At 44.1% G+C, this 8,869-nt stretch overlaps 1 long non-coding RNA gene across 1 annotated transcript; it reads right to left on the bottom strand.

Moving 5' to 3' along the window:
- Positions 1 to 1,190: 1,190 nt before the first annotated feature.
- Positions 1,191 to 3,500, bottom strand: LOC124043048. Its single transcript, XR_006840256.1, has 3 exons — positions 3,356 to 3,500; positions 3,076 to 3,175; positions 1,191 to 1,398 (listed from the first exon to the last, which is right to left on the bottom strand). It is a non-coding gene; the product is annotated as an uncharacterized LOC124043048 (long non-coding RNA).
- Positions 3,501 to 8,869: the final 5,369 nt, after the last annotated feature.

Below are 8,869 nucleotides of genomic sequence, written 5' to 3' on the forward strand. Positions count from 1 at the left end.
GGTTGGATTTGCACTAAACAATTTGTTGCTAGCACAAGGCATGTACAAAATCTGGTTTAATATACAGTGGGGCAAAAAGTATTTAGTCAGCCACCAATTGTGCAAGTTCTCCCACTTAAAAAGATGAGAGAGGCCTGTAATTTTCATCATAGGTACACTTCAACTATGACAGACAAAATGAGAAAATAAATCCAGAAAATCACATTGTAGGATTTTTCATGAATTTATTTGCAAATTATGGTGGAAAATAAGTATTATTGTCTACTGGTATCATTTTTAAATTGAGAACGTATAGCTCTACAATATCAAACAATGTGTGAGTCAAGCTATTCTCTGCTTCAGATGCACAATGTCAAGTCGTGCATTGCAAATGCTAATAAAGCGAATGCCATCATACTGTAGGTGTTGCCGCCATAGTATGCAGAGAGAGAGTGACAATCAAACAAAAACTAATTGGAGTGCTTACAACTGAACAAAACTGTAATGTTCCTTCGAGAGTACAACACAGAATCACAGACAAATTAGATACACATTCACTTTCCTCTTGATTAGAGGATTGTGATCTGTGATTAATCAACATTGACACTAATTTATCTTGAATAATTGTTTCAAGTTAACAATTAAAAGAAGTTTAAACACTTCACTTCAAAGACTCGACACTTTAACAAGTAAGTTAAGTCATATGTAAAGGTTAGCCATCTTAGTAACAAGTAGGCTATAACTACTAAGGCATAATTTCAGGTGAACAAAAAAAAGTCCTCGCTCCACTGTTCCTTGGTCTACTTGGTGAGCAGACTTCTATTCCAGCCCAGCAATAGAGGTGCGTTAGTGCTGGGCTGGAACAGAAGCCTGCACACCCAGCAGGGTTGGCCTGCTCCAGTTGTAATAGGTTTATCCATTGTGTGTGACTTTTAAACTGTATTTCTGTTGACAACATTTGCTAACATACACAGAGTGTACAAAACATTAGGAACAACTGCTCTTTCCATGACATAGACTGACCAAGTGAATCCAGGTGAATGCTATGATACCTTGTTGATGTAACTTAAATGCATTTCGAACAGTGTAGATGAACGGAGAATACAGGTTAAATAATTATTTTTATACCTTGAGACAATTGAGACATGGATTGTGTACTGTATGTGTGCAATTCAGAGGGTGAATGGGCAAGACAAAAGATTTAAGTGCCTTTGAACAGAGTGTGGTAGTAGGTGACAGGCGTACAACTGTGGGAAGTATTGGAGTCAACATGGGCCAGTATCCCTGTTGAATGCTTTCGAATGTGTTCCTAATGTTTTGTACACTCAGTGTATAACCCATGGTATAAAAAGATGTACTCTTATTCTCTTGGGACGTTCATTGGGACCTCTTCATCTGCATACAGGGTTTCACAGATCTCTGTATATGAATACAAAAAACATCACAAAGAAACAGGTTTTGTTATACTAAAATTGCACTGAATATTATCTTTCTCTATCTCTCTATCCTCATAGTTTCTCTCGCTAGGTGCTGGAACTGGATCAACATTTCATAATGTCCTCCTACAAAGGTACCTGCCCTATCTATATTAGTCTACTCTCTCCATTCTCTGACAGCTGGAGCTACTAATCCTTTCACCCTCTTCCATGGCTTTTAGCTAGCTAGCTACAAATGCAATTGCAAGCTTTTTAAAATGATAAATACATTAATATAGATAGCTAGCTGATATGAAGTTAGCTAGATGGTGATATTTAATTCACTTAGATAGCTATACAGTATGTAAAGTTGCCTATCTACATTACGTTAGCAGCTCATTTGAGTTGGCCTGCACACTAAGTTACTGTAACAAGCTTTAAAGTTCTATGTGTTTATCTGTTATCGTTATTGGGATATCTAGGTTAACTGGAAATTTATCTAAGGTACTTTCTTGTTTGGGAAGAACTCTGCGTACTAATTTGATGTTAGCCGTGTACTAACCATGAATGGCTTGACTGATTGGGTATATCTGAAACATTTTTGACTTTTTAAAAACTTTTAAAAGTGTAAATGTGTATACTGTATGTGATGGCTGGATGACTTTGCAAATTTTCACATAAAAGGACACAAATCTAACTGCCTGGAGCTCAGGACCTGAAGCAAGGATATGCATATTCTTGGTACCATTTGAAAGGAAACACTTTGGAGTTTGTGGAAATGTTAAATTAACGAAGGAGAATATTACACATTAGATCTGGTAAAAGATAATACAAAGAAAAATGTTTTGTACCATCATCTTTGACAATTTAGATTTTGGCCACTAGATGGCAGCAGTGTATGTGCACAGTTTTAGACTGATCCAATGAACCATTGCATTTCTGTTCAAATATTGTATCAAGACTGCCAAAATGTGCCTAATTGGTTTATTAATACATTTTCAAGTTCATAGCTGTGGACTCTCCTCTAACAGTAGCATGGCATTATTTCACTGGAGTAGCTACTGTAAATTGGACATTGCAGTTCAATTAACAAGATTTTAAGATTTATGACAATATCAGATATGTCTATGTCCTGCAAAATGTTATTGCTAGTTACAACCTCATGCTAATCATATTAGCCTACGTTAGCTCAACTGTCCCGTGGGGGACCCACCGATCCTGTAGGAGTTTTAAAATAATTCAATAAATGTTTAAAAGTTCTACAAAATCAACTGCTGTCTTCTGTGTTCTTTGGTACTGTCTGTCAGTGTCATGGAATTTTCTCCACCCCTAAACAATCCTTTCCTCAGAGCGGCTTTTTTTCTACTTAGCAGGACAAACAGGTTTTCCTTGTTCTCCTCCCGGTTCCCGCTCAAACCAATTAAAAAACTGAAAACATTGTCAAAACATTGTCATGCCAGCCCTTTACGTTTCTATAAGATGTCTGTGTAGTCCACAGCAAGTAATCTGGCACAGTGACATCATACCAAGATGATGGTTGTTGTTGCCAGGTAGCAAACAGGCACATGACACTGTAGTCATCATTTTGACCTTCTCCTGACTGTGACACATAGCTAAGAAATTTGTAAGTATCTTGGCCAGGTCGCAGTTGTAAATGAGAACTTGTTCTCAACTAGCCTACCTGGTTAATAAAAAATACAAAAAAAGCTGTGGATGGTGTGCGTGCCTCCTAAGTTGTTTTGGGTCGGCCTCTGGAATCAGTTTCATTGCCCTGGGTTGTCCTAGATGTAAAAAAGAATGTAATGGTAATTTCTCTGGCATTTTCACCTCACCTGCAAATTCTTTGTAAACCATATTTAACTTTTTCACTGTCTATATTTCACCTGTTATAATTTGTGCAAATAGAGTTAGAATCTATATAGCAGGTTGAAGTGATACAGTCTACTGTGTGCTCAACCCACCTCTGTTCTCTCTCCATCTCTTCTGTCACTTTTTCTGTCTTGTCTGTGGCTGTCTCGGGTTCTTGTTTGTTACTGTCTATCCTCTTCAGTTATAGCCTGTTCTGTTCTTCTTATGTCTCTCTCAATCATATAATATTATTCTGTTGCTATTTCTCTGTCTTGTCTGGTGTGACTCTTTAGTTTTGCAATCCAAAACGTTCAAGTGGATACTGGGTAGCTTAACTTATTTTTGGCCTGTGTCTGTGTTACGTAAATCATCCTCTTCCCTACCAGTTGCCCCTGGCTGCTGTTCTAAGTGCTCCACTTGTCTGCTGTTCTTATCTGTCCACCTCCTTGGCTCATCTGCAAGGAAGCAAGGTAGTTGTATAACATGTCATTAGTTAGTTTTAAAGGAGAACTGCACTTCAAATCAAATCAAATCAAATTTATTTATATAGCCCTTCGTACATCAGCTGATATCTCAAAGTGCTGTACAGAAACCCAGCCTAAAACCCCAAACAGCAAACAATGCAGGTGTAAAAGCACGGTGGCTAGGAAAAACTCCCTAGAAAGGCCAAAACCTAGGAAGAAACCTAGAGAGGAACCGGGCTATGTGGGGTGGCCAGTCCTCTTCTGGCTGTGCCGGGTAGAGATTATAACAGAACATGACCAAGATGTTCAAATGTTCATAAATGACCAGCATGGTCAAATAATAATAAGGCAGAACAGTTGAAACTGGAGCAGCAGCACAGTCAGGTGGACTGGGGACAGCAAGGAGCCATCATGTCAGGTAGTCCTGGGGCACGGTCCTAGGGCTCAGGTCCTCCGAGAGAGAGAAAGAAAGAAAGAGAGAATTAGAGAGAGCATATGTGGGGTGGCCAGTCCTCTTCTGGCTGTGCCGGGTGGAGATTATAACAGAACGTGGCCAAGATGTTCAAATGTTCATAAATGACCAGCATGGTTGAATAATAGTAAGGCAGAACAGTTGAAACTGGAGCAGGAGCATGGCCAGGTGGACTGGGGACAGCAAGGAGTCCTCATGTCAGGTAGTCCTGAGACATGGTCCTAGGGCCCAGGCCAGTTGAAACTGGAGCAGCAGCATGGCCAGGTGGACTGGGGACAGCAAGGAGTCATCATGTCAGGTAGTCCTGGGGCATGGTCCTAGGGCTCAGGTCCTCCGAGAGAGAGAAAGAAAGAGAGAAGGAGAGAATTACAGAACGCACACTTAGATTCACACAGGACACCTGAATAGGACAGGAGAAGTACTCCAGATAAACAAACTGACCCCAGCCCCCGACACATAAACTACTGCAGCATAAATACTGGAGGCTGAGACAGGAGGGGTCAGGAGACACTGTGGCCCCATCCAAGGACACCCCGGACAGGGCCAAACAGGAAGGATATAACCCCACCCACTTTGCCAAAGCACAGCCCCCACACCACTAGAGGGAAATCTTCAACCACCAACTTACCATCCTGAGACAAGGCCGAGTATAGCCCACAAAGATCTCCGACACGGTACAACCCAAGGGGGGAACCCGGACAGGCCGACCACAACAGTGAATCAACCCACCCAGGTGAAGCACCCCCCCCAGGGACGGCACGAGAGAGCCCCAGCAAGCCAGTGACTCAGCCCCCGTAACAGGGTTAGAGGCAAAGAATCCCAGTGAAAAGAGGGGAACCGGCCAGGCAGAGACAGCAAGGGCGGTTCGTTGCTCCAGAGCCTTTCCGTTCACCTTCCCACTCCTGGGCCAGACTACACTCAATCATATGACCCACTGAAGAGATGAGTCTTCAGTAAAGACTTAAAGGTTGAGACCGAGTTTGCGTCTCTGACATGGGTAGGCAGACCGTTCCATAAAAATGGAGCTCTATAGGAGAAAGCCCTGCCTCCAGCTGTTTGCTTAGAAATTCTAGGGACAATTAGGAGGCCTGCGTCTTGTGACCGTAGCGTACGTGTAGGTATGTACGGCAGGACCAAATCAGAGAGGTAGGTAGGAGCAAGCCCATGTAATGCTTTGTAGGTTAGCAGTAAAACCTTGAAATCAGCCCTTGCTTTGACAGGAAGCCAGTGTAGAGAGGCTAGCACTGGAGTAATATGATCAAATTTTTTGGTTCTAGTCAGGATTCTAGCAGCCGTATTTAGCACTAACTGAAGTTTATTTAGTGCTTTATCCGGGTAGCCGGAAAATAGAGCATTGCAGTAGTCTAACCTAGAAGTGACAAAAGCATGGATTAATTTTTCTGCATCATTTTTGGACAGAAAGTTTCTGATTTTTGCAATGTTACGTAGATGGAAAAAAGCTGTCCTCGAAATGGTCTTGATATGTTCTTCAAAAGAGAGATCAGGGTCCAGAATAACGCCGAGGTCCTTCACAGTTTTATTTGAGACGACTGTACAACCATTAAGATTAATTGTCAGATTCAACAGAAGATCTCTTTGTTTCTTGGGACCTAGAACAAGCATCTCTGTTTTGTCCGAGTTTAATAGTAGAAAGTTTGCAGCCATCCACTTCCTTATGTCTGAAACACATGCTTCTAGCGAGGGCAATTTTGGGGCTTCACCATGTTTCATTGAAATGTACAGCTGTGTGTCATCCGCATAGCAGTGAAAGTTTACATTATGTTTTCGAATAACATCCCCAAGAGGTAAAATATATAGTGAAAACAATAGTGGTCCTACTTCCTGATTTGACCTCGTTTTAAATTTGGTTCAATAAGAAATGCTAGCAGCCATGACTGAACTCAAACGTGAGTTGAGTTGGTTTTGGGGTGGTTTACTGTGGGTGTCTCATATGTGTGTTCGCAGGTGGGAAGAGTTAGCCAAATTATTTTGCCAATTAGCTTCAGCTGGCTGCTGTGCGACCTGACTTTGGATAGCCTATCTCCGGGGCAGGTTAGGGACCGTCAATAAATTGCATAATGTAAATGGTACAATATTTTCATGTTGCAATTTTTGAGTTGTCTCATAAAATCTTTTCAATATTTGTATATGTATTTCTACTATTTATAGTTTACCACAGGCATTACAATCGGGTTGCATGCAGCTGCACTCTGAATTGATTACTTGTGTGCTGCCAGCTGTGGCTGGCAGGTAACCTAGCGGTTCAGAATGTTTGGCCAGTAACCGAAAGGTTAATCTGTCAATATGCACTTGAGCAAGGTAATTAACCCTAATATCTCCTATAAGTTGCTCTGGATAGGAGTGTCTACTAAATGACAAAAAAAGTTTTGTACGAGACTGACTTTATGACCAAAATGATCCTATTTACACTTGTTTCTGACTATATGTGTTATGCAGGTGAATGAGGACCCAAAAGCGACTTGGCGAAAACAGAGTCTTTAATCCAGAAAAGGAAATATGCAATACTCCTAGACAAATCGGAGCGGTAAATAAAGCATAACAAACAATTCCACTCGTAATGACGAGAACAGACTGGAGACTCGATCATAAACTGTAGGTTGCCTCGGGAAGGCACTTGACCGTAGCAGACTCAGACACCTGCTCACCACGCAGCATCTGAGGGAAACACGACACGACAGGGCGATACAAAGACACAGCACGGTGAACAATATACAAGGATCCGACAGGACAGAAACGGAAAACAAGGGGAGAAATAGGGACTCTAATCAGGGGAAAAGATAGGGAACAGGAGTGGAAAGACTAAATGATTGATTAGGGGAACAGGAACAGCTGGGAGCAGGAACGGAATGATAGAGAGAAGAGAGAGAGGGAGGGAGAGAGAAAAAAAGGGAACGAACCTAAAAAGACCAGCAGGGGAAAACGAACAGAAGGAAAAGCAAAATGACAAGACAATATAAGACAAAACATGACAGTACCCCCCACTCACCGAGCGCCTCCTGGCGCACTCGAGAGGAATCCTGGCGGCAACGGAGGAAATCATCAATCAGTGAACGGTCCAGCACGTCCCGAGACGGAACCCAAATCCTCTCCTCAGGACCGTAACCCTCCCAATCCACTAAGTATTGGTGACCCCGTCCCCGAGAACGCATGTCCATGATCCTACGTACCTTGTAAATAGGTGCGCTCTCGACAAGGACGGGAGGGGGGAGGGAAGACGAACGGGGGTGCGAAGAAAGGGCTTGACACAGGAGACATGGAAGACAGGATGGACGCGACGAAGATGTCGCGGAAGAAGCAGTCGCACAGCGACAGGATTGACGACCTGGGAGACACGGAACGGACCAATGAACCGCGGAGTCAACTTACGAGAAGCTGTCGTAAGAGGAAGGTTGCGAGTGGAAAGCCACACTCTCTGGCCGCAACAATACCTTGGACTCTTAATCCTACGTTTATTGGCGGCTCTCACAGTCTGTGCCCTGTAACGGCAAAGTGCAGACCTCACCCTCCTCCAGGTGCGCTCACAACGTTGGACAAACGCTTGAGCGGAGGGAACGCTGGACTCGGCAAGCTGGGATGAGAACAGAGGAGGCTGGTAACCCAGACTACTCTGAAACGGAGATAACCCGGTAGCAGACGAAGGAAGCGAGTTGTGAGCGTATTCTGCCCAGGGGAGCTGTTCTGCCCAAGACGCAGGGTTTCTGAAAGAAAGGCTGCGTAGTATGCGACCAATCGTCTGATTGGCCCTCTCTGCTTGACCGTTAGACTGGGGATGAAACCCGGAAGAGAGACTGACGGACGCACCAATCAAACGACAGAACTCCCTCCAAAACTGTGACGTGAATTGCGGGCCTCTGTCTGAAACGGCGTCTAACGGGAGGCCATGAATTCTGAACACATTCTCGATGATGATTTGTGCCGTCTCCTTAGCGGAAGGAGGTTTAGCGAGGGAATGAAATGTGCCGCCTTAGAGAACCTATCGACAACCGTAAGAATCACAGTCTTCCCCGCAGACAAAGGCAGACCGGTAATGAAGTCTAGGGCGATGTGAGACCATGGTCGAGAAGGAATGGGAAGCGGTCTGAGACGACCGGCAGGAGGAGAGTTACCTGACTTAGTCTGCGCGCAGTCCGAACAAGCAGCCACGAAACGGCGCGTGTCACGCTCCTGAGTCGGCCACCAAAAGCGCTGGCGAATAGAAGCAAGAGTGCCTCGAACGCCGGGATGACCAGCTAACTTGGCAGAGTGAGCCCACTGAAGAACAGCCAGACGAGTAGAAACAGGAACGAAAAGAAGGTTACTAGGACAAGCGCGCGGCGACGCAGTGTGCGTGAGTGCTTGCTTAACCTGTCTTTCAATTCCCCAGACTGTCAACCCGACAACACGCCCATAAGGAAGAATCCCCTCGGGATCAGTAGAAGCCACAGAAGAACTAAAAGACGGGATAAGGCATCAGGCTTGGTGTTCTTGCTACCCGGACGGTAAGAAATCACAAACTCGAAACGAGCGAAAAACAACGCCCAACGAGCTTGACGAGCATTAAGTCGTTTGGCAGAACGGATGTACTCAAGGTTCTTATGGTCTGTCCAAATGACAAAAGGAACGGTCGCCCCCTCCAACCACTGTCGCCATTCGCCTAGGGCTAAGCGGATGGCGAGCAGTTCGCGGTTACC

The sequence above is a fragment of the Oncorhynchus gorbuscha genome, linkage group LG09, assembly GCF_021184085.1.
Source record: "Oncorhynchus gorbuscha isolate QuinsamMale2020 ecotype Even-year linkage group LG09, OgorEven_v1.0, whole genome shotgun sequence".
Lineage (NCBI taxonomy): Eukaryota > Metazoa > Chordata > Actinopteri > Salmoniformes > Salmonidae > Oncorhynchus > Oncorhynchus gorbuscha.